Consider the following 26,808-nt stretch of genomic DNA (forward strand, 5'->3'; position numbering starts at 1 on the left):
CAACAACAACAACCTGGAGTGCATCAAATATTGGGGAAATAATTAATTTAATTTAACATGAATTCTCATCACTTATTTAATGATATTGTTGTAAAATATCATTGGCTTTGTAAAAAATATTTTTATTATCATCCTTTCCCATTTTTCTGTTTGTTTGTTTTTTTGTATAAGATTTGAATAACATTGTTTAAAGTAAATAATTCATTAATGTTGGAAGAACATTCCTTTTTGATACTGATGATTTCTGCAAGGCTAATATTTAGCAAGTTGTTAAGAAGTTTCTACTGAAGGTAATATTGTGAATCCAAAGCCTAAATGAACAATCAAGCAGCAACAACAATAAGATTGTTGTTTAAATATAAGAACATACTATAGGAAAATAGAAGTCCCAAAGCCACAAAGTATGGCCTGCAAAGATCTGCCTCATTATCATTACCAAATATAAATGGTAGCAGTTGAAGTAGGATTACACTGAAACTCAAATATCTTAGATCTTAAGATAATTAGGAACTGCTACTCAGATTGTTGGACAAGCAGGTACAAAACAGCCAGGGAAGTGAGTCCTGATTTACCCCCAGCTTATGAAATACTTATGGAGGGAGGAGCTTGACAGCACAAGGAAACTACAGCCAACAATTTAATAGCCAGCCATCAACACCCCAATCTACATCTAAAAAACTACAGACAATAGGCACCACACACAAAACAGCCCAAACCACACAGAGAAGTTCCCTGAGGATAGGCTCCAGCATGAGTCCAAAAGCTTGGAAGACAAAACCTCTGGTCTGTGACTGATTCAGAATGGAGCCTGCATAATTAGCAAAAAACAAGCAAACATTCCATGCCTTTCTCTCTTTCGAGAAATTCAGGAAAATACAGAAAGTCTGTATTACCATTCCCTTAAATGTGCCTTTCTAAAGAAGGTTGAGTTCAGCCTACAATCAAAGTAAGACTGTCCATTCACGATCCATGCATTTGGGGAAAATGAGATTAATGGAAATGTAGATAGGGAAATTAAGGAAACCATGCCTACGCTACAGATGGCTCAGGGGTTTGCTGAGAAAGTTAGTACCCACCCCTCCTAGAAGAATGAAATATTTTGGGAAATATTAAGGAGGCAGAATACTATATTTCCCTGGATGAGAAAAGGAGAAACAGGTTTTTAAAGACAAAGAGCAGCTCCCTGGCCCCAGCAGATATTTGGTGCATATTAAGACTGGGCTAGCCTATCTACAAAACAAGAGACCTCAGCTCCAGGGTGAGGGGATTAAGATATGACCCTTCAGGACATAATAGGATTATCTAGCTCACCACATGGCACAACCAAGCCTCTTCATTACATCACCCAGCAAGGTTCAACTAAACTCGATTCAGACAAATTTAACTTCATATGGGAGTCTGCAAACAATAGGATACATGCTCTTGCCACAGGAACAGGAAGCTCAAATTCAAAGCCCAAGCCGTGGATGCAAGACAGATCTTTATTAGTACCAGATGGCAAGCGATTAGAACTTTCCCTGAACGGTCAGGGTATTTATACTAGCACTCAGACCAACTGTCAAAATGACCAGCCAATCAGGTCGCAGCTGGTATTTGCATATTGAATATGCAACAATTAGTAACAATTTTGCTCATTTTACAAAAGCAGATGCTAGTATTATCAAGCAGGTAAAGGAATGCAAGAACTATATATTATAATCATTTAATGGAAACTTAGTCATTTTTATAGTTTTGTACAATTGCATACCATATTATTAGGTAACATACAGTTGATCTTCTTAGGTTCTTTTATTTTTCTTGGGTGGGGAAGAACTTGAAAGGGAGTAGATGAAATCGTAATTTAAGTCAGGTCTGTCATATACCAACAGGGGAGATTTAACATGCTTCTTTTCCAGAATTACATGGATCTTATTCTTCCACAAAAGGCCTCCAATTTTGTTACACTGGTTGTTTTTAACTTTGCATTAAGAACGTTCAGATAATTTTGGAAAGATAGAATCACTGTGGGATGAAGCCAAGTGATATTCTGCTTACTAATCACAAACTAATCAAGTAAATTAGCTGCATTTTACAAAGTTAATAAAGCATACAATCTCATCGGAATCAAAATTAGCTCTCTAAATTTCAACAGCATAAGTAAATGTATATCCAAACAATTGTTTTTAGTAAAAATGGTAAGTATCCCGTTTCCATTATTTAATGGGTTTTCATACCCCTCAAATAATAATTACAATGATATGCACCATCGTGAAAGCTCCATGAACTTTTATGTTTAAAGACTCTGAACTTTCAATGAATCTGAACTCTGAATACAGGGGGGCAGGGAGTGTGTGTGTGTGTGTGTGTGTGTGTGTAGCAAATGAAAATTGTATTTCTACCATTTCAACCTCTATGTAAAGTTTGCAAAGGCAGAATATCAAATGTTAGCCAAATGTAGGGAAGATTAAGGGCTCAGTATTGTAACCTGAAAACAAATCCCCTCCTTTTTAAGCCCTTTATTATGAAATAGCTATTCATAGATTCCTGAAATACCAATAATTCTTTTCATTCACTATTAAGAAACTCTTATAAGCTTAATGAAAGGAAGAAATACTATCCTCAAACAAAGACAAGATGCTTCAGGAAACAGAAGGAATGTCTATTCGGTATTAAAAACCTGTACAGAAACCATTAAGGCAAAAAGTATGGGGAAAGGATATAGATAAAAGGAATCTATGCTTAGGGACTTTTAATAATAGTGAATCTGTTTGCTTAACTGCTAAAACATTTCTGAGCTTTTTTATGCCTACCCCTACAAAGCAAATGCATTTTACAAAATATTTGAAAATCAAATCAAAATCAAATATTTTCAAGAAATCAAGAATATGAGTATATGTTCGCTTGTTTTACGTGTAGTTCCCTAGAAATGTTTCTAGTGTAACCCTTTTCAAAGGACTTGAAGTTTTCTAAATCATTCAAAATTCTTCTTTTGTTTCCCATAACATTCAAACCTTACAATATTTTAACCTAATTTCCAAACCAAAGCTAATCAACATGCACGAATGTCTTCATTTTGTATTAAAGCTCATGATTGCAATGCATATAGTCCCCAAATTCCTTTTTTCGGGGGGGGGGGGGAAATGTTTGTGAGGCACAATCTGCTCAAAGACTGTTTCAATAGTAAATTAGAAGAAATATTTGGTGTAGACAGAAAAGTGTACATCTTTGTCCTACTATGATAAAAATCACCATTAAAGTAATAAAGAAAATAGAGTAAGAGATAATTCAGGGACATAGAGGAAGTCCCACACTTACCATTATCAATAAGATATGGGGTACTGAGGTACTGGGAGGCCATGCCACAAGTCACATCTTTGACACATTTCAGCATCTTCTAATACAATGAGAAAACCCTGAAGAGCCATTGCCAATCACTGTACAGTAAATAATAAAGAAAAGCATGTGCCAATGAACTAACATCCAAACAAATAGAAATCTATAATCCACATCAAATTCATGAAATAGTAATAGTAATTCAAAGTGGAATTATAGTAAAATACTGCAAAGGTTATCTCATTTCTAACAATTTCATAGTAGGATGGAGAACCCGCAGGCAAAGAGAATGGACCAACATAAAATTGGAAGGGACAATACAAAAGGATATTGGTGCGATATAAGGAATAGTTGTACAACAGTGTTACTTATAAATGTGTATTGACACATTTCAGCATCTTCTAATACAGTGGTTCTCAATCTTTCTAATGCTGCGACCCTTTAGTACAGTTCCTCATGTTGTGGTGACCCCCAAGCATAAAATTAGTGTCTCAGTTCCTAAGACCATCGAAAATGACTTGTTCTGGATTGATGTTCATCCTCCCCTCCACTCCACCTTCCCAATTTGATTTACAGCCCTGGTATTCCTTTGGATTTATTTTGGGTTGCACTTTGGTGGCATTTGCTATTCCAGCCAAAAAATCTTATGAACTTTGGATATATGAAACTTGCATATTTTTCTACATTTCTTGCACTCCAGGGCATATTGGCTGGAGTGAAAATATTTCAGCATTGTTAATCATAATCCGTCTTCCTGTTTTATGCCTTTCTTTATTATTTACTGTACAGTGATTAGCAATGGTTCTTCAAGGTTTTCTCGTTGTATTAGAACAGTGGTTCTCAACCTGTGGGTCGGGACCCCGTTGGGGGTCGAACGACCCTTTCACAGGGGTCGCCTAAGACCATCAGAAAACACATACTTTCTATTAACCTCCCGAGGACTAAACGTCTAAAGCATCAGAGATACCTTTTTTTAAAAAAAATCCTGTCCAAATATCCAGGTGTTCTATCACAAAGAATCTCTGCAACCACTGTTCTTTGTCTCAATTTGCAACATCTTTCTAAATCAGTTTCCAGAATTCAATGACCACTTATCCATAGAAGACTTAGCAGCAGTCCACTATTTACATTACTTATGCACTATAACAACTAAATATAATAATGAGGTGTCACACATTATTAAGTCTGTCAGTTGCACCTGGGTTCAAATCTTGATAGTGGGCATTTCTAGTCAATGTAAGTATGGAAAATCAGTACAAACCATTAATAACAGAATAACAGAGTTGGAAGGAACCTTTTAGGCCATCTAGTCCAACCCACTGCTCAAGCAGGAGACCCTACATCATTTCTGATAGATGGAAGTCCAGTCTCTTCTTGAAAACTTCCAGTGATTAAGGTCTCACAACTTCTGAAGGCAAGCTGTTCCATTGGTTGATTGCTCTCACTGTCAGAAAATTTCTCCTTATTTCTAGGTTGAATCTCTCCTTGATCAGTTTCCACCCTTTGTCTGGCCTTCAGGTGCTTTGGAAAATAGGTTGACCCACTTCTCTCTGTGACAGCAATTCACTTTTCTGCTCAACATAGCACTCAAGGCTGCTGACAATAATTAAACAAAACATATGCAAAAAAATGAAAAAAAACACAACTGAATTACTAATTAAAAACCTTCAATAAAGGGTTTTTAGTAAACTGCTCCTTTAAAAGCAAAAGATAAGGCACATTTAAAATGAAACAAACGTGCTCCATAGCTCAGAAGTTATAGAGGAAAGGTCTTTGCTCCATGCTCTACGACCAAACAAAACCATTTTTGTTACCTCCACTCCAACAGAATGGAACAATTCATCATCTTCTTACCACTCTGCTATAAAAAGATTACTCATTAAAAAGTTTCTATTACAATACTTATTCTAATATCATCTGAATCAGGGAACATTCACCATAATGTGAAGATAAATGTAGGCAATGTGCAAGTCCAATTTAATTCTGGATTAATTACATCAAATGAACATGATCTTTAAATGAAATGCATTTTGCACAAACTGATCTCATGAACAGATCATCTGAGAGAAATGAGAATCCATAAATGAAAATGGGGCAGGGAATTATAAAAAGGAACTAGATTGACCTGTCCAATTTTGCAGAGCTAAACTTAGAAATCTATGGATGGCCATAAGGCTTTGCCAACATCTTAAAACCCAGGTCTTTCCTGAGAAAATTATCAAAGCCCACAAGAGTAGATGCAGATATGTACTCAGTAATAGCACTTATTAAAATAAAAATGGTAATAGTATAAGAATTGGCTAAAATTAGTAAATATCCATATCAAATCCTAGGTTAATATCTGTTATTGACACTTGGTGGGTAAGTAAAAGAATAATAAAATACTTATTTTTCATCATGGCAATAGGAAATTACATACTGCAAAATAGTGAATCAAATCATCTCTAACCTCCAGAATTAGCATGTAATTCCTCCCAACGATTGCAAAAAATCATAATAAAAGGAGGAAAAGCCTGTTTATTTAAACTATTCTGATGCAATGTCTGGGGATATGTATACTTACCTACCCATCTGGAAAGGCTTATTTCACATAGACTGTGCTATGTTACACTATGCCTCATTGGATTTAGCAAAGTGCAATGTTTCAACACAGGCACTGTGATTTTTAGAGCATGCTGTAAAGCCGAGATAATAGTGGTGCATTCAATACAATTAAATAACCACTATGATTGTTGTTACATAAACCATACATATTGTACAAGTCCAGCCACAATTTAAATTCCCACAGTTCCTGATGTTGTAGAAAATAGTTTGGATTTGGATCTTCAGCTTCATTTTAGAAGATTCAAAATAATTGCCTTCTCCATGTCAAGCAATGGCACTAAATGTCACAATAATCAAACCTTTCCCCAACATTCTTCCAGAGCTGCGGCAGATAATCTAATGTCTCAGTGTTGACTATGGACTACACATTCCATGTCTTCCATAACCTATGCTTCCCTCCCCCATGCTTCTATTGTAATGAAGCCAGATTATTCACCACATGGTGGCAGAATAGAACTATGAAGATCAAAGCAAAATGTTATGGAGTCACAAAAGGGAGGCCTGAAGCTACTCACACTAAATGTGTGTTTTATCCTCCTCCAAACAAATGAAATTAAAAGTGTCATCTTGGTGGCGCCTAATGACATACGAATCATATTTCTACTTGCTTTTATTTGACTCCATGATGGGTTTCAAAATGATAGCGATGATACGGAACTTAGAATTAAGGTAAAGTCTCCCTGCGCTCAACCTCTAGTGAATACATGGTGATGGCATGCGCTTTTGTTGACTTTACCATTGCTATTTTCCAGATTTTTTTTTTCTGATTTGTTTGGTAAAGTCTACAGTTTTGGGATTTGCTGCTGGTTTGCCACAACTGGTGTGATCTTGCTAATTATTTATTAAATTTGCTTGCTCCCCATCTTTTTGTGATCAGCAAGGTCAGTTGAGTACTGCATATCACCTGTTTAAAATTAGAATTTACTTTTTTAAATAAAGTGATTTTTATTTAAAAGTTTCAATTCTGTATTTTCAATGAGCTGTATTCCACGCAACATTTCCTTCAGCTGCCCCCCCCCCCCAATTCAACCTTGAATAGGCATTGGCCTCTTTCTATTCCGTGATTCTACATTCAACTTTGATTTATTGTTCCAATGTAAACAGTGTCTTAAAAGTGTTTAGAAATCCAAGTGTTTCTAAGGAAATTTGCAGTAAAGCCAGTAAAATGTCTCCCTAACAAATGCTTTGAGATGGAGGCTATGACTATCTGCAGGATTCCTAGAGAGCTTGAGAACCGAGAGACGGTTTGGAGGGGGAGTCAACACCACGTTACAGATCAAGCAACACATTTTGTGCAAGGTGGAAACATTTAAGAAATGGAAGTCAGAAGGCCCACTGCCATTCTTTAATACAAAATGAAAAGATATTCTCCCTTTCTTCTAATATCATTTAAAATAATGCAAAGGACTTTTTGCATGAAAAAAAAAGCCATTGCAATTGATGTTAACACTCTGATGTTAATACCAAGTCATTAGTCCATTTAGCTCAATATTGAGTGCTACTAGCCCTTCACAAACTGGAAGTCGGTGTGTTTCATTGTTGTCCCAAAATGGGTCTTAGTATGTTAGGAAGGAGGTGTGTTGGTATCAGCCTGAAATGGACATAAAAAAGATGTTGTCTGGATATGCTATACTTGTGGTGTGCTCAGATGCCAGGAGGAAAATTTTCGATCAAATAGATTTTATAGATAAGTAATTAGGATGTCGCAAAACACATCTGCTATTATTATTCCAATATCACTCTTAGAATTATTGGGGAAGAGATTAAAAAATGGATCATGATATACTTGCTCTCTTCTTCAGGTTAAACATTCCCATGCCAGCAGTCCCATTATTCCTCTTGGTTGCTCTCCTCTGAACATGCTCCAGTTTGACAGCATTCTTCCTAAGGTAGGAAGTCATCATAGTTGCAACCTGACCAAACGATAACTCCTCTTGATCCTGACACTATACCTACCTGTTGTAGCCTAGGAAGGCACCTTTTTTTTGCAGCTGCATCATACTATTGGTCCATGTTTGGTTTGTGATCCAATAAGTGAGCTATATTGATTTAACTAAGTTATTATAGGTCCGTATGACAATACACACCAATAGGTTGCTGCTAGGTATGTCTGACATGGCAGTTAATGGTTATCATTGATTACCTGGAGATTACTACTGCAGGAAGATTGGGCAAAATTCTGAATGAATAAGATTTTGAGGGAAAATAAGTTCACTGACATGTGTGAACTAGATGAGAGAATACAGAAAAGGTGACTGGACCTTATGGAAACCAAGAATAAACGAGATTGTTGACTGGTAAGCATCTGGTAAGCATGTATTCACACATGACAATTGAGTGAATCTAAGAGCATTATAATTTGCTTATGATAAGTTATGAGAATTAAGAAAAAGTGTTATCAGTTTTTTTATTTGTCAAGCATGTATAACAGATATAAGTATAAACATGATTATGAATACAGGAAATGGATACAAATAAATGGGGACAGTAGGGCAGGGACAGTAGGCACTTTGGTGTGCTTATGCACGCCCCTAACAGACCTCTTAGGAATGGGGTGAGGTCAACAGTAGACAGTCTAAGGTTAAAGTTTTGGGAGTTTGGAAAAGAAATGACAAAGTCAGGTAGTGCATTCCAGGCATTGACCACTCTGTTGCTGAAGTTGTATTTTCTGAAATTACATTTTGAGCCGTTTTCCTTAAGTTTGTATCTATTGTGTGCTTGTGTATCGTTGTGGTTGAAGCTGAAGTAGTCATTGACAGGTAGGACATTGTAGCAGCTAATTTTATGTACTACGATTAGGTTGGAGCTAATAAGAGCTGTAAATGTGGGATAAGCAATCTGTCATGTCAAAAGTGAATCTTTTACTTAATAAATAAAATAAAAAATGAGTAGAGTAGAACAAATCCTAACAGAACAGAAAGGAATAGAATCAACAGCAAGAAAAAAAAAAGTCCTATATGCAAACATACCAAAAGATAGATTACATTTCCCAGTAGAATGAATGGGAAATAGATATAAAGAAATAGAATGCAGAAGCTGTTTTAGAGTCAATGGAACTAAATTATGTTCTGCATACAGTAAAGGTGTAAAGTTATGCTAATAGAAACTATGAAAAGAGATGCTTGGAGGAATGACAAAGTAAAAAGGCTGTGAATATTAGAGAATGATTGCCGGGAAAAATGATGAAACATATTGTGTGTATTAAGAAAAAGATTGTGGCAAAGAATACAGTCAAAGAGAGAAAAGCCGGCGAAGATTCGGCTTATACACAGAATGGTCCTAGTAGATAAATTTGCATACCTTGATAGAATGCTTACTAAAGATGGGGGAATGAGTGGGAAACATTTAAGACACAAAAAGCTGGTACTGCAGAAAAGAAGTGGCTAGCGTGTGGTCTGCTGCGTGGATTTTTTTTTTTTTTGGTCAAAATAAGCATTTCTTTCTTTATTTTTTTGAAATGCGCTTCTGCTTATTTTATTATGGAGGTGAGAGTTGCATGTATCAAGAGAAAAATGCAAGGAAACTGAGTGCAGGAGGAATGGCCTACTTACGAAACACCCGCTAAAGCAAGAAAAGGATACAGTCAAGAATGAATGGCTGTTAAGTGAATGTGGACTGAACACAAAAGTGTATGAAGAAGTATATTGAAATAGCTCAGCCAAGAGGAAGGAGAAGGCTGCAAGTTTTGTGATTGGATGGAGTTGGAGACCCTCCAAAAGGAGGAGATGAGAAGGTTAAGGAATAAAGACACTGCATGAAACAGTGTTTAGATGGGAAAGAGGTTTAAACGGATGGAAAGGAACACAAGATGTATTGATGTAGCCTAGGATTAGCAAATAATTCCTTCTCTTTTTCCTAAACTCATTTTTAATCTTTTGTTTTGCTTTTCTTCATTAGATTTATATCCAGCATTTCCTCCAGGAGGTCAAACCAATGGACCAAAAGTTTCCTTATACTAACAGCCCTAAGAAATAAGTTGAATTGGGGGAGAGTGATGCATCCCAGCATGATGGATGTATGTGATTTATATTCAAACAAAATCTGACTTCCAGTAATTTAAGCTTATCTTTAGTTTATAGATTTTCTTGCAAAGTAACCAGTATATCATAAATGAAGAAAAAGCTGATGCAATTGGCTAATAACAACAGTACATGTATTTTATCCAGTTATAATTATACAAATCTTTATGTGTCTGTATGTAGCCTATGCTAGAGTACCTATAACTTTCAACACTACCTTTGCCTTTTTCCTACCCCACCCTCCACCTCACCCCGCCATAACTACAGACTGGTATTGCCCACTCAAAGAAAAGTAGGATCATTAAAGCTTGGTGCCCCACTCTAAAACCTTATAGGTGATCCAGAAAAATATCATGGCCAGTAGTATAAAAAAACTGATGAGAGATCTAATAACAGCAAGAGAACCGTGCTCCCATCCTACAAAAATGGAATTATTACTTTAAATAGCTGACTGTTGATTATAAATTTGTTTAGTCCGTGTAACATAGCATGGATTTTAATGTAAGCATTCAAAAGATCAAGTGTTTTTTTAGCATCCTTCAAATTTATACTCAACATATTTTGTCACTAGCAATCTCAGCAAAACAGAGAAATGATAAAGCATTCCTAAATGTTGACTTATCTCAAATATGTAATATATAAATATATAATAAATATAAGAACCAGTTTGGTGTAGTGGTTAAGGTGCTTGTTCTGACCGAGGCTTCCCAAGAGCATGAAGCAAACTCCTTGTCCCAACAAAAAACCCTTTTATTAATTTTACTGTGAATTCTGATCATTCACATCCAGCAAAGTCTTTCAGGGAGAATTTACAGTCACAGACCTTATTTGTCTTGGAAAGCTGCCAGACCAATATCTGTAAAACTTGGCAAGGAGTCTCGGAGAGTCACGAACCAATTAAGTGAACTAATTGTCTCCTGCAAACTCCACTCCCCTTTTGCTCCTTTTATTTCCTGTGGAAGGGCCATTCATCATCCACCTGTGGCCTTACTCTCAAGTTGACCCCTGTTCTTTAGCTGTTCCCTTCACCTGGCAACTCTGCGCATGCACACACTGGGAACAGGCTCCAGCTGTTCGTCTGCATCACTGATGTCTGACTCTGAAGGCAGCTGATAGCTCTGGCCCTCTCTCTGCCTCCGACACAGAGCCCTCATTAGAGCCTTCTCCAGACTCCAGACTGGCCCATGTTCCTCCCCAACCTCCTCACTGTCCGAATCAGCTGCCAGCTCTGCTGGCTGCTGGTGGGCCACAACACTGTTGGCCTACAAACACCTAGTTTGTTTGACTGTGAATTCTAGTCCCATTTTAGGTATGAAAACCAGCTGGGTAGCTTTGAGACAGTTTGAAAATCTGACATTCTTGAATGGAAAATGCACAAAAGGGAACCTGAGAGAGACCATTATTGTGGTTACAATCACAAAAGACAACAGCCTGCTCTGTATAAATTTATTGAATAAATAAAATGAATAAATGTATCATGTAGAAGTTTAAACCTTAATTCCTCTTTTATTAGTTTATAATATAAATACAAAATACAAAAGAAAATAGTGGAAAAGTAAGGGAGGGAGAAGAGAAGGGAAAAGTGTAGGGCAAAGGGAAAAAGAAAAGAAAAGGTGTTGACTTCCAACTCACTTTGGTGCAGTACAATAAGAAAATAGCATCACACCTCAACTTTTTACTTTTACATTGTAACATAAACTAGACATTTCGGTAACAACAAACCTATCTAATTGGTTTAAATTTAATTCATGAACAAACTAAAAACATAAAATGTGAAAACATCATAACATACAAGTCATTGGAAAAAATAACTAATTGGAAATTATTTGGCTTATTGTAATATTTATTTTTAATTTTTTCCCTACCTTACTAAAAATGTCTTTCCTTCTAACATAGATTTATCTTTCCAAGTTTATTTGAAACAAAACAATCTCTTCCCCTACAATCTCACTTTAAGGTAAAGGCAAAGGTTCCCCTCCATGCTAGTCGTTCCTGACTCTAGGGGGCAGTGCTCATCTCCATTTCAAAGCAGAAGAACCAGCACTGCCTGAAGACGTCTCCGTGGTCGTGTGGCCAGCATGACTAAACGCCGAAGGTGCATGGAACGCTGTTACATTCCCACCAAAGGTGTTTCCTATTTTTTCTACTTGCATTTTTACATGCTTTCGAACTGCTAGGTTGGCAGAAGCTGGGACAAGTAACGGGAGCTCACTCAGTTACACGCGCTAGGGATTCGAACCGCTGAACTGCCAACCTTTCTCATTGACAAGCTCAGCGTCTTAGCCACTGAGCCACCGCATCCCATGAATCTCACTTCAACTTGCCTAAATTCTCATCTTGTAAGTTTTTGAGTGGGAAAACGTGGAATGCAAATTCATCTTTATGCAGGCACAGGAAAAAAGGAAGACAAATTCTCTATTGTCTACCTCCCCCAAAAAGATTCAAAATGATGTATTAAAAAACAAGAAATACAATCTAGTTCTCCACAGATACCTGTTCTCCTTTTGCTATAAAATATGTCCCTTGAACTATACATAATGTATGGCTTCCTGAACAGAAACAGTGTTTGTAGATATATTGTTGTTCTCTTTCATTTTGTTGTTCTTTCTTTCCTTTCCACTGAGAAGGAGGTTAATTTCTCCCAGAAGAACTAGATTCCCAGTATGCAAGCACAACAAAGCTTTCAAAAGCAGTGACCTATTGTAGGTAAACAGCATTAATAAAGTCTACACAGTCTTTCTTCTACCCAGCTTCAAGAGCTTGAGATAAACCTTTGCAGCCATTACAAAGTTCTTGTGCTGTATTCATTGCCTTAAGGCTGATTTACTGATAATATTGGGCATCTAAAATACACACGGTCCGGTAACTGCATCCTAAAAGAGCAGAAATCTTACACAGAACAGAAACAGTAGTGAAGTTACAGCATGTGTATGTATTGGAGATTTTTCATTTTCACAATGCACTAGTAAATAAATTGAAAAATGCAAAGTTTTACAACCAAGTTTTCCCTTTGCCCATACAAAAGTCACACCTGCAAAAGACATAAAAACCTGTAATAAATATTTGAGCGTTTAAAAAAAAATGAAAATGCTTTTCTCTCTGTGTGTGTGTGTTTGTGTGTGTGTGTGTCTGGAGTTCAAGAGCCTATGTGGGCACTTAGTATTTTACTGAAGAAGGGAAGAGAATAAAATATATTTTGAAATATTACAAAAGTGCATGTAGAAATGGGTACCAATTTGCTTCTGGGTCCAATTCAAGGTGTTGATTATCACTTTTAAACACCCTCATGAGGCCAAGTTTTACCTGGGTAACTATCTTGTCCAAATTATAACCTCCCCTCCCACCCAGCTAGACAGAGAGAGTATCAGAAGTGGTATTCTACCACCTCTTGCCCCAGTTCATCTGAACTGGTAGTGGAAATAGCAGGTGACTCTGCCTACCTACCCCGGCCAATGGTGGGCTTCAAAATTTTTACTGCTGGTTATGTGGGCATGGCTTGGGGGCATGGCTTGGCAGGCGTGGCAGGGAAAGATACTGTAAAATCCCCATTTCCTCCTAATCAGCTGGGACTCGGGAGGCAGAGAATAGATGGGGGCGGGGCCAATCAGAGGTAGCATTTATTGGTTCTCTGAACTACTCAAAATTTCCGCTACCGCTTCTTCAGAACTGGTCAGAACCTGCTGAATACCACCTCTTGCCCCGGCTCTAAGGCATCCCATTTAGGCCCCTTTTTTTAGCCAAAGTGCATGCGCGGAAGCCTGAACATGCACTCACATTTGCAAACCAGTAGGAAAGGTAAGTGAATACCACCCCTGGAGGGTATGCATTTAAAAAAAATTCTGCTGACAGGATCCAAAAAGAGAGCTTTCTTGGCCATTGCCCCCACATTCTGGAACACCTTAACCCTCAGAGTCCTGCCAGATTTCTCTGGCCTTCAGAAAGACTGCTACGAACTGGGCCTGCCAATTGTCAAAGTATGATATGCAACCCTGGGGTTGGTTGATGTTGTGAGGCTGTTCTCTCCACCATGTTTATTAAGTCTTTAACTTTTAACGTTTGTTTTTTAACTTTGTTCTTATTTCTGCTGTTATGCTATGCTAACTATATGTTTTTTTATTGTCAGCCACCCTCTATCATTTAGATGATAGGTGTAAAAATATGACAAATAAATAAATAAAAATTATCTGCTAAACAATTATAGATTGAATCCATGCTGAGAAAAAATAAAATTCCCCTTAGCCCTCTAAGGATAAGAATAACTTTTGCCTTATGTTTATTAGAATATATGAACACCTTTCTACATTGTTCCAGCAACCATTGCTTCATGTCTATGGTCTACCAAAGTTGCATAGTTTTTTTTTGGGGGGGGGGGGGCGGGGAATAACAATAATTTTGAATCTAAGATACAAAAACTGCTGAGGAACTTCATAAAGAACTGACAAAGAAAGAAATCCAGATGTAATGCATTATTTATATTTGGGGTTTTAAATAGGGGTTTGTTAAAGTAGCCAGGATAACAAATAATGTGAAGTATGGTAAATGAGTTCTTATCAGGGCAAAAAATAACAAATTATATTGAACCTTATGGTAGTCTTTCTCAACTGATTAGCTTTAGATTAATTCAGATTGCAAGTCTCAGAATTCTCTAGTCAAATTCATATTTACCACTGAAATTAGTGAAGGTTAGTTTAGCATTAAGTATGAAGCAAGTCATTGTGTTTCCAGTGCTACACCGAGCAACTTAAATACTCTCCTGATATTTTGGACTATATGTCTAATAATCTCTTGTACTCAACTATAATAGCTAGTCCAAATATCTTAAGAGATCAAACTGTATACTTGACAAAGTCAGTACCATTTCAATATTCAATGTATCATATTTATATAGATAAGTTTTGAGTTTAAATAGTTCACAATGGTAGTTTATAATCAGCTAATTATGGGTAGAAATGCATTCATGTGGAAAAACAACAGAAGCTCTTTAGGAACAAAGCTCAGGACAGACATGGATGGACTATTATAATTCCAGAGTTATACAAATAAAGCGACACAAGCAAGCAATTTCCGAAAGTGATTAGAAAGAAAGTATACAAATCCAGTGTCCTGACTATAAAAAGATAGCTATTCCCTCGTCTCCCAGAGTTCTTAACCCACAGAGTTCACGGTCCTGCAATCTACTCGGAAGGAGCAATTGTATGGAGCACTTATGGGTGATCTCAAGTTCTATCTTTATCTGCACAAAAATTACAAAGAGCCAATCAACTCATTGGCTCTTCATTCCACCAAGGCAGACAATTCTGCTTTTTAGCTTAGCCATGTTCACTCCAACATTTCTTCAAGTTTTACAGCACAGATTTAACTGTTTGTTTTTAGGTAAGAGATCGAACATGCAAAGAGATCAGTTGTCGCATTTTAAGAAAAGTCTATAAATTACTAGAATTATTTATGCTTGTAATGAAGAGGGAAGCCATTTCTTCATATATTTCTTTTCCTTTTCTTTAATAAATTCTTATTTTTTATTTTTCTTTTAACTTTCATTGTTTTAGTTTTTATCTTTTTAGTTATAATTTTAATAAAATCACTGCTTAAAAAATAACGTGGTGCCACTACATAGTACAGTGATGGTGAACCTTTTCAGCACCTGAGTGCTGAAAAAGAAGTGTGCACACGCACACGTGCTTTGCACGCTCGTCTGAGCCACAACCCAGAAGAGAAACTGCCCAGGGGGTATGTGCACTCCAGAAAATGAACTTCTGGTTTCCAGCACCAGCTTGCTAGTCTTCCAGTTACTGGTGCGCATGCACGCGCAACAATCAGCTGGCCGCATGCATGGTCACACCAGGAAACGGAAGGCCAGCTCTTCCAGTTTCTGGCACAGCTGAACACACAAAGGCTAGCTGATCATCGTACACCCATGCACGCCAGAAACCTGGAAAAGGAATGGGCGATGCCACCTGTGGCAGGTGACATGGCTCCGTGTGCCACTTCCAGTATTGTTGAAAAATCCAACTCTCTAACCTCTCTGAGAAAACAAGACAAACTAACCTACTCAGCAACTATTTATATTTGCAATGTAGGCTGCACCCTTTGGGTAACTATCTCAATTCTTTGTGCATGGTAAAACAATTCAGAAAAAAAGAAACACAAAAGCAGGCATTAATACAGATCCCAAACAGAAAAGATTTAATTCTTAGAAAAGATTCCCAAAAGTCTTGGGAACTTTCTTTAGTTTGGAAGATAATATTCAAAATAATATTTTAAAGCTACCTATACAGTATACACTTGTCCCTCTCTTCCCAGGCCATGTTTTTTATCTACTTCCCTGTTTTCTTTACTCTTCTTTAAATAACCTTCATGCCAACCACATTACAGGGAGATTTTACAAAGATTTCAGTCAGCATCAGAAACTTATCTACTTTTGAGAGGGGGTGGAATCCACCAAGAAACAGTTAATGTCCAAGATGTACCAGTTTTGAGTTAATTTGATACATTCTATTACAGAATTCCCTTTGGTACCCTTATTCTAGGGGACGCAGTGGCTCAGTGGCTAAGACACTGAGCTTCTCGTTCAGAAAGTTCAGCAGTTCGAATCCCTAGTGCCACGTAACGGAGTGAGCTCCTGTTACTTGTCCCAGCTTCTGCCAACCTAGCAGTTCGAAAGCATGTAAACATGGAAGTAGAAAAATACGAACCACCTTTGGTGGGAAGGTAACAGTGTTTCATGCACTTTCGGCATTTAGTCATGCCACATGACCATGGAGACATCTTTGGCTCTTCGGCTTTGAAATGGAGATGGGCACTGCCCCCTAGAGTCGGGAACAACTAGCACATATGTGCGAGGGGAACCTTTACCTTTATCTTTATTCTGATTTTTTTAAGAAGACTTAGGAAGTTGCTGGACTTCTGCTAAAGATATTTACTCCTAAGTAATCTGACTTTTGTTAGCTTTCAGTAGACAGACTGAATATATTTAAGGCAAGATTGTCTCACTAATGTTTGAGCGACTTCCTACTCTAAACTTGGTACCTTCCAGATTTGCTACACCATCTCTTAGCGGCCTTCTTTAATTGAAGTCTGATGCATTTGGCAGGTACCAGGTTGGAAGAAAGATGGTCTTCTGAGTTAATACATTGTTCAAAGTTCAGAATGTTCATAAGCACGTTCTCAAACAGCAGCTGCTGAACTGGAGATAATCCATCAAGAGTTGTGTTATGAAGTCTCTGTTCTCTCTTGCTGAGCAAGACAGTTTGGCAGTTGGCCTGAGATTGTTAGACCGTATGTTCCAGACACATTATATGCTTTTGACTGATGCTTCTGACTCAGCGAAAGCTATGAATTTGGAGCCTTTTCTACTGCAAATATAGCATCCTTTTATGGTTTTCCAGGAAAGGAAAGCAAAGGAAAGGAAAGCAAAGGAAGGGAAAGGAAAAAGGGAAGGGAAGGGGAAAACTCAATACTATTAGTACGATTTTAGTATTTTTTATATGATCTAAATGTGCCTTGACATGAGATAAAGATAAACATTAGAGAAGATGCCAATTAGATGGAAAATATGAAAATCATAGCTTATGCCAACCTTCTTTGACTAGGTTCTCTTCAGTTGGGGGTAGCAAATGTGAATAGAGTTATGCTGGCCACAGGGCCATAGAAGGACAATGCTGGTTCCCTTGGCTAAGAAACAGAAATGAACATCACCCCCTAGAACATCGCCAACCACCAAATGCTTAAGTATTCTTTACACATCATATCCTATGAATAGCACCCCCACACTACTGCTTGCATTACCTTCCACTTTAACAAATGGCAAGCACCTGCATGGAAGGCTGAAGCAAAGGTGGCCAGAGACAATAAATGCAGACATGAAAGTTGCCCAGTTGGACCAGGATGTTGTGCAGGAATGGTGCAGGAATGTGCATCATTGTGCAGGAATGGTGTTCACCAATCGAAAAAGTGAACCATGCACCTGCGGGGATAACATCATGATGATGATGATGATGATGATGATGATAATGATGATAATGATGATTCTTTGATATTGAAATTGAAATTGAAATTTAATAAATTTGTATGCTGCTCAATCCCGTAGGACTCTGGGCGGCTTACAGAGACAAGATAAAAAGTTAAAAATTAAGAATAAAAAATACAGTTTTTTAAAAATAACACACCATCCATTCTGTCTAGATGGGGCTGGACATTGTTCAGCAGCCCCAGGCCTGCCGGAACAGCCAGGTTTTGGTGGCTTTTCGGAAGGCTGAGAGAGTGGAAAGGGTCCGGATCTCTACGGGTAGATCGTTCCACAGGGCCGGAGCACCTACAGAGAAGGCCCTCCCCCGAGGGCCGCCAGCCGGCATTGTCTGGCCGACGGCACCCAGAGGAGGCCCAACCTGTGAGATCTTATTGGTCGTTCGGAGGTATGTGGCAGGAGGCGGTCTCTCAGATAGCCAGGTCCTATGCCATGTAGGGCTTTAAAAGTAATGACTAGCACCTTGTAGCTAGTCATTACTTTGAGCTTTGTTTTGAGCTGTGAGCCGCCCTGAGTCCCCCTCGGGGGAAAAGGGTGGCATACAAATGAAATAAACAGTTAAACAGTTAAACAGTAGCGCGTTCGGAGACCAATAGGGAGCCAGTGCATCTCGCGGAGGATGGGTGTAACATGGGTGTATCTAGGTACACCCGATATCGCTTGCGCGGCTGCATTCTGGACCAACTGTAGTCTCCGAACACTCTTCAGGGGCAGCCCCATGTAGAGCGCATTACAGTAATCAAGCCTTGAGGTGACAAGGGCATGAGTGGCCATTCGAAGTGCCTCCCGGTCCAGGTAGGGCCGCAGCTGGTGCACCAGGCGAACCTGGGCAAAAGCCCCCCTGGTCACAGCCGACAGGTGGTGTTCTAATGTCAGCTGCAAGTCCAGGAGGACACCCAGGTTGCAGACCCTCTCTGAGGGGTGTAGAATTTCACCCCCCAGGCTAAGAGATGGAATGTCTGGACTATCCTTGGGAGGCAACATCAATAGCCACTCGGTCTTGTCTGGATTGAGTACAAGCTTGTTCGCTCCCATCCAGACCCTGACAGCCTCCAGGCACTGGCACATCACTTCCACTGCTTCGCTGAGTTGGCACGGGGCGGACAGATACAGTTGAGTATCGTCTGCATATTGATGATATTTGATCCCGTGCCGGCGTATGATCTCACAATATCTCTTGCTTACTCCCATTATTTCGGCTGATCTAATATTGCATCTGTTGATGACTAGGAAAAGAGATTTAAAATACATTGTTCTGCAAATAAGGAGCTGAGGAAAAAGATCTCTTTTAAATAAACACATTATTAGAAGTAAAGAGAACAGCCCAAAATTCGCCCTTAAACAGGCACCTGCAGAATGGCATACAAATGTACGTTCTTGTTATTCAGGTATGGAGCAAACTGTTTCAATTCACCCTCCATTCACAAAAGCTTCAAGCAAACAAATCTTTCATAATAAAGGCTAATTGACAACTGCAGAGCACCAAATGAGGGACTGCCACAACTTAATTGTAGGTCAGTTCTCTTAAGCTTCATGCTATATTTAACATTAGCCCAGCAAAGGCTGCTGCTTGCGCCAAAGGCTCTATAGCAAAGTTTTGTGTATAAAGAATACATGAAAAAATTACCTCGACTTTTCTAACAAATAAATAAGAAAAAAGCCAGATTGCACCTTTTCTCACAACAATAGGTCATGACTTCTCTAAATGGCTCCATTTAAAGACATTGTTTAGAATATAGATAAAGTGCTGTTCGATAGATTCAAAAGAGTTATCTGAGAAATAAGTTTATATATAACTATTGCCAGAAAAATAGATGATAGCTAATTTCTTATGGACAGTTTAATCACCTCTGTTCCACAAAATAAGTAATCAAAAAAGGATCCACTGAAATGTATACGAGGAATTTGCATTTTGGGGGCTTTCAAAAAAAGCAACATGGTAAAATTTAGCTTTGAAAAAGGGGATCAGGTAATAGAACATTCTTCCAAGTACCCTTTTCAAGGAGAACTCACTCCTGTACTCCCTAGGGCTCGAGTCCTAGATTCCAGTTGCTGGCAAAAACTTCCTAGGGGTAAGAACTATTCAACAGTTAATCAACTAGTGAACGCTCAATTTCCAGAAATGCTCAAGGAGAGACAAGACAGCAATCTATCAAGATGCTTTAATTTGGATTCTTGCACTAAGCAGAAACCAGGACTCAGAAGCCTAAAAGCTTTCTTTAAACTCTAAATAATCAACCTTATTTTTTTATCTCTTTCAAGCCAAAGGGGAGGCTGCAAAACCATTATTCTCCTAGCCAACTATTATCTCAGCAACTGCTTCATAGGGTGGGGTGGGAGAGAAGATAATACTAAAGATAGGAGCCAATATTTATTTCCAATGTATTGGAAGCAAAATTTACTTCAAGAAAACTGGAAAGACTATGTGCTATCTTATATTTGTCTACTTTATTTATAGTTTTGTCCAGAAGCCCAAGAGGTCATGCAAAGTATTCTCTCTTTCCCAAAACAACACTGAGAAATAAATTGGGTTGAGAGTGTATCTGGCCCAAAGTCACCCAGTGGGTTTCCAAGGCTGGGAGAGACTCAAAGCTTTGTCTTCTCCGTGCCAGTTCAACATTTCAACTAGTGCACCACATTAACAGATCTCTTTACCATTATAAATCATTCTTCCCCCAATTTATTCCCTTCTAAATTACCGTATTTTTCAGAGTATAAGATGCACCAGAATATAAGACGCACCAAGGTTTTGAAGAGGCAAATTAAAAAAAAAAGTTTTTGCACTCAGCAAATCTCCCAAAAATGGCATGTTTTTCACGAAAATGGGCCCATTTTTTTAAAAAAAGGGCATGAATAGCCCTAAGGAGGCTTGTAGAGTGTTTCAGGGTTGGGGGGGCAAAAACGAGCAAAAAATTGCCCATTCTTTGCTCATTCCTGCCCTCCCCAGCCTCCAGGAGCTCTCTGAAAACCTTCTGCAAGCTATGCACAACCATTTTGGTGAAGGAGCGGGGTTTCAGGAGGCAAATAAATGCTGTATTCAGTGTATAAGACACACCCAGATTTTCAACCTCTTTTTTTGAGGGAAAAAGGTGTGTCTTACACTCGTACGGTAATTGACAGCTTAATTCCCAAGACTTCAAGCCAGCTTCAATGTCTCCAGAGGGTATATGACTAAATCTGAGCCATAACATAGTCCATAGTAAGGTAAAGATTCCCCTCGTACATATGTGCTAGTCATTCCTGACTCTAGGGGGCAGTACTCATCTCCGTTTCAAAGCCGAAGAGCCAGCACTGTCCAAAGATGTTTTGGTGGTCACGTGGCTGGCATGACTAAATGCCAAAGGCGCATGGAACACTGTTACCTTCCCACCAAAGTGGTCCCTATTTTTCTATTTGCATTTTTAAGTGCTTTTGAACTGCTAGGTTGGCAGAAGCAGGGACAAGTAACAGGAGCTCACTCGGTTACGCGACACTAGGGATTCGAACTGCCGAACTGCTGACCTTTCTGATAGACAAGCTCAGTGTCTTAGCATCAAATATTTTGACAAAAATAAGGACAGCATTTGCATTATGAAGTCTCTGCATCCATGCCATCATTTTCATGTAATCTTGATTTCCTGAAGATGCCTCTACATTATGCCCCCCTAGGAGCTGTAAAACAGCATTTGGAGGGTCCTGGGCAAAGAAAACTATCATATATTAATCACAAAAGTTACAATATTGCCCGTTTCTGAGTTCTCTGTCATATTAATGACATCAAATTTAAATCTCTGCTTCTCTATGTCTTATTATTTTATTCCCATTTTGTCTTTGGAGATCGTTGATTATGCTATTTACATTATCTATTTCTGAGGAAATATTTTAATCAACACCAAATCCCTCATCACTGGAGGGATATTGTGGTGATTAAAATATCCCTATATTTATATCTCTATATTATAAATATCCCTATATTTTAATCAACATATTTTTACAGATTTATGCTTTGGATGGGAATACTGCATGGAACTTTGTGCAGTATTCAGACCTAGAGTGTATTCTATACCAAATACAAAGTACGAAAAGAAAATAATAATACCAAGTAGCACAAAGAACACTGATCTGGGAAAAAAAACACTGGGGAAAAAAACCAAGCTTTGATTTAGTCACACCTCACACCACATAAGAGGCACTGATTCAACTGTTAAGCAGAATGTTGCTTATAAAAACTATGAAGTAAAGATACAAAGGGAGAAGGCAGTGTTTAAAGAAAGTTCAGAATCCATCTTCTGTATTTTCGGAAAGACTGAAAAATCTTCTTTTCAAAAAGATGCACTTGACTCTTGCTTGTTTTAATCTTTCTTATTTTACTCACTGCCCCATCCTTCTATTTCAGACAATGGATTGGGCAGAATCCCACCAAGCAAAGCACAAGTAAATAAACATTTTTTTGTTAAAATGCTAAATGCTCTTCCTCACCCAATTTAGGAAAAATCAGAAGGCCTCCCCGTGATATCACCTCATCTACTCTGCATCTAAGATCTGTACCTCATAACAATGTGTTTATGCTTTTCGCCAGTTCTTCAAAATATCAAAACTACTCTAATATACTTTGCTCTGCTCTCATTTCATCTAAGTATTATTCTGCCTCAGTGCTGAAGCTAATGGGATTTCTCCTGCTTCACTGTGCTGATACATATACTGAGTTCCTGTCAAATTTGGAGAGGGTGGGAACAGGCTGACAGGTGGCAGGGAATCAACTCTTTAACCCAGCGCAATCATTGATGGGGCATCTAAAAACACTGCTTCTCTCTCTGCTTCTCTTCCTACTTGTGCTAGGAGGGATAAGCAGGGGAATTTGGGAGAGCTGGCTCTCTGTTTTGTTTCTTTGCCAATTCTCTTAAGAGGAGGATAAGTAGGGTAAAACAAATGGATGGGTACAGAAAGAGAATCTTGCATGATGGAATCCTGTTCTGCCATGAGCAGAACAGACCTAGGGAAAAATGCCCAGAAGCTACAGGGGCATAAAGCAATCAAAAGGAAGTGTAGACTATATTCTCACCATCATAATGCTGTAAATTGCATTTATGATAAAGCTTGTTTTGGGAGAAGAAGAAAAACATTGCTTTCATATTGGATCAGGTAAATATTAACAATTGGGGATGAGACATAGACATTGCCAAGAAGATCTCAAAAAATGTCAAGTGGTATCCTCAGCCACAAAAGACTGCCCATTCATATCACATTCTTGACATTCTACTTGCATTACATGATTGGTAATTGGTAATGCCTTCAAGTCAACCTAGACATCCCTAATTTAGCACCACCCAGATTACAGAAGGCTGCCATATTATCTATCTATCTATCTATCTATCTATCTATCTATCTATCTATCTATCTATCTACCTACCTACCTACCTACCTACCTACCTACCTACCTACCTACCTACCTACCTACCTACCCACCCCTCCCCAAAATTAAGACCTGATGCCTTTTTTGGCAAAAAAAGACATGGTCTTATTTTCAGGGAAATAGGGGTATTTATATAATAAATATTACACTATATTGTATTGCATATGTTATATTATACAACACTAAATTATATTACACTACACTACATTATATATTATATTATTATACTATATTATATTATCCCGCCTCTATTATTTTTACAAACAACTTGTGAGGACAAAATATCAATACATCTTCTTCCTCCTCCTATTTTCCCCATAACCACTCAGTGAGACAACTTGGATTGAATGATGATCATCGCTCATTATGCCATTATGATATTCAATCTGAATTTTTCAGAAAAAATATTTTACAAAACAAATACAGCATTTTTTAGAATACAATGGAACACTGTTAATATTACTAAGTAATAGTAATGTATCATTCTTACGACGGTACTGTATAATATCACTCATGCTACTATAATTGGAAAACTATTTAAATAAATGCTGTGACAACAATTTACTTAGTCTGCACTCATGAATGCAAACAAAATGAGTGGTGTGAAAAAAAACCGAGCAATCTGAACGAATATCTCTGCATACGGGAGAACAGAGCTGTGCAATAATATCTTCTGTGGGAGAGATATATAAGCTCCAATGGGCATTTATTTAACAAACTTGGCATTCTGACAAGCATAAATAGTAAAGCAAAAAGTGCTTCTACAGAGAGCTAATTATAGCATATTTGTATTTTTCAGCCTCTCATTGCAGAAAATAATATAAGAATACTTTGATGTTTTTTGCAGGGGGGAAAAAAACCTTGGATGAGGTTGCTGAATCTTGCAATCCACATTATGTTGTTAAGGGTAGCCCAAGAGAGAATTGTTATTCAGGATTCAGGAAACAGTATCAATCCTAGATCTCACATCTAGCTAATCTTCCAATCTTCCTGCAAAATAGATCAATATTAGTACAGTAGCTTGCCTAAAGCCCTCTAGAACAGTAACGGCTAATCTTTTCGGCACCAAGTACTGAAACTGGAACACGGACTTGTGCACCAGAGTGCCGGAACCTGGAAGAGAGAAGCTGGCCGCCGCACACATGTGCACTGGCCAACTGCTGTTTTGGGTTCCATCGCACGCATGTGTGCTGGCCAGCTGCTCTCTTCTGGGGTCCAGCATGCATGTACACAATGGAACCCGGAAGAGCAGCTGGCGAAGGGATGTGTCACCTCTGGCCCGCATGCCATAGGTTCCCCATTACAACTCTAGAGACTTACCTATCGAAGAGCCGTGCTGGTTAGAATGCAGCAGGCTAATTCTGCCAACTGCCAGTAGTTCGATTCTGACCAGCTCAAGGTTGACTCAGCGTTCCAGCCTTCTGAGGTTGGTAAAATGAGGACTCAGATTGTTGGGGGGCAATATGGTGACTCTGTAAACCACTTAGAAAGGGCTGTAAAGCACTGTAAAGTGGTATATCAGTCTAAGAGCTATTGCTATTATTACTCTACCAGGAACAAGTCTCTCGTTCAAAGTTTCTTTGCAGCTAAACCTTTTCTCGTTTTGCCAAAAATTACAGGGAAGGTTCTGCTACATCTATACAGCTGAAAAGCTAGCTAAGTTTTCCCAATGGAACTTAATGTGGGACATACTACACAAAAGATGTTCAAGAAATGATGCAAATACCACAAATTGGGTGACCAAGAGAAAAGGTCCTACTGAATGTCTGCATTGATTCAGCGGTTCAGTTTTCATATAAACATGTACAGTGTTGGGCTGTTACTCAACCGAAATCTGTACTTGGAGGCAGATCCAATTGTAGATCAGGCTGCTAGATACCCAAGTGAAACTATAAACATAAAGCTAACACCAAACTCAGCAAATTTATTAAAGAAAAAGAAAAAGAAATAACAAGGGTTTGACATCCCTTTAGTCTCTGGCATGATTCATGCCATTTTTTTATTTCAAAGCTCACATTACAATTGAAATGCCAAGCCTCATAGATAAGTAATAGTCAAAAAGATTAGGCTAAAGAAAAAAATGTGCAAACCCACAAAAAACTGGAAGCATGTTGAATATAAAAATTTCTCGGAGTAATAAAAACAACAGTAATGTTAGTTCAAAGATCTACCCTGGGGTGGCAATTCTGTCTCCATGAAGTGAAACACCATTTAATATAAAAACTTTAAAACAAATAAAAAAAAATCATATCCCCATTTTTAACATTTCATTCAGATTCATTTGGAATAAATCAAATTTATTTATAGGAAACTTCAAATTGGCAGAATAACCTAACAAGAATGTGTGTCAGCTATCATGGCTGTTTTCTTAAAATCCAAGAGCAATTCCTACATACTATAGATTGGAGCCAATATGACAGAAGTAAATAAATTACATCTCAGGAACAGGAGTATCGATAGGTCTACGATGCAACTTTTGACCCACCAGATCAAACATAGCATTTCTGCTACTTAATATAATTGGATTGTTATTTGACAAACTTCAACTTTAAATGTCAAATAGGCATCAAAATAGGATGAGGTACCACATGTCCATGGCAAGTGGGCTATGATCAACTTGTATAATTGAGAGTATAATTGGTGTCAGCTCGACTGTCATGATTGGAAAATTGCCTAAGGCAATAATGCAAGCTACTGGCAACAGAAGTGTGAATCTTTAGTTCTGCTCAAATCACAGATATGTAGTGAGGACTTCATCTCAAAGTATATTTTTGTCTGTTTGCTTTAAACCAGTGGAGATATTATTAGTTACAAAATAATAAAGATGAGTAAGTTACCGCAATGTAAAAAAATTATGGACTTGTATCAAGATTTAAAGAAGACTTAACATAATTCTTCAGAAGAATATATATATATATATTTTCAGTAAGTGGATTGATTGGCTGTGTAGTATCATGATTGGTAGATTGGTGCTGATTGGTGCTGGCTGTGTGTTTGTTGTTTTTTTGTGTTGTAACGGCCTGGGTCATTTGTTGACTAGGGCAGGTTTCCAGATGTCTGGTAGGCGGGAGGTATCGTCACGTTTATTCATGTTGTAGGGGTGTTTCTCTGTTTTGATAGCTTCCATAATTATTCTCTAGTTGAAGTGTTCAGTTTTGGAGATTAATTTGGTTCCTTCAAAATCAATTTCATGTCCTGTAGCTTTAAGGTGCTGGAAAAAGGAGGAAGTTTTTTCTTTTTTTCTTACTGCGTTCTTGTGTTCTACGACGTGTGCATTTATTCTCCTATTGATGTTTAATAAATAAATTGATGTTTAATACATTTATAGGCCGCCCAATCCCGAAGGACTCCCCGGCTATTAGTTTGTCCTATGTATGTTGCCGGGCAGATTTTGCATGTATTTCGTAGACTCCTTGGTTTTCGAGCTGGATTTTGTCTTTGAGGTTTCTTAAGATGTT

At 38.1% G+C, this 26,808-nt stretch overlaps 1 protein-coding gene across 2 annotated transcripts in view; it reads right to left on the minus strand.

Annotated features, from left to right (window-relative positions):
• The window catches only part of SDC2 (syndecan 2), a 72,903-nt gene that overhangs the window by 33,941 nt on the left and 12,154 nt on the right, over window positions 1-26,808 (minus strand). The window lies entirely within an intron of this gene.

Source organism: Thamnophis sirtalis, unplaced genomic scaffold (genome assembly GCF_051295495.1).
Source record: "Thamnophis sirtalis isolate CommonGarterSnake01/CBP01778 unplaced genomic scaffold, rThaSir2_p1.2 scaffold_2, whole genome shotgun sequence".
NCBI classification, from domain to species: Eukaryota; Metazoa; Chordata; class Lepidosauria; order Squamata; family Natricidae; genus Thamnophis; species Thamnophis sirtalis.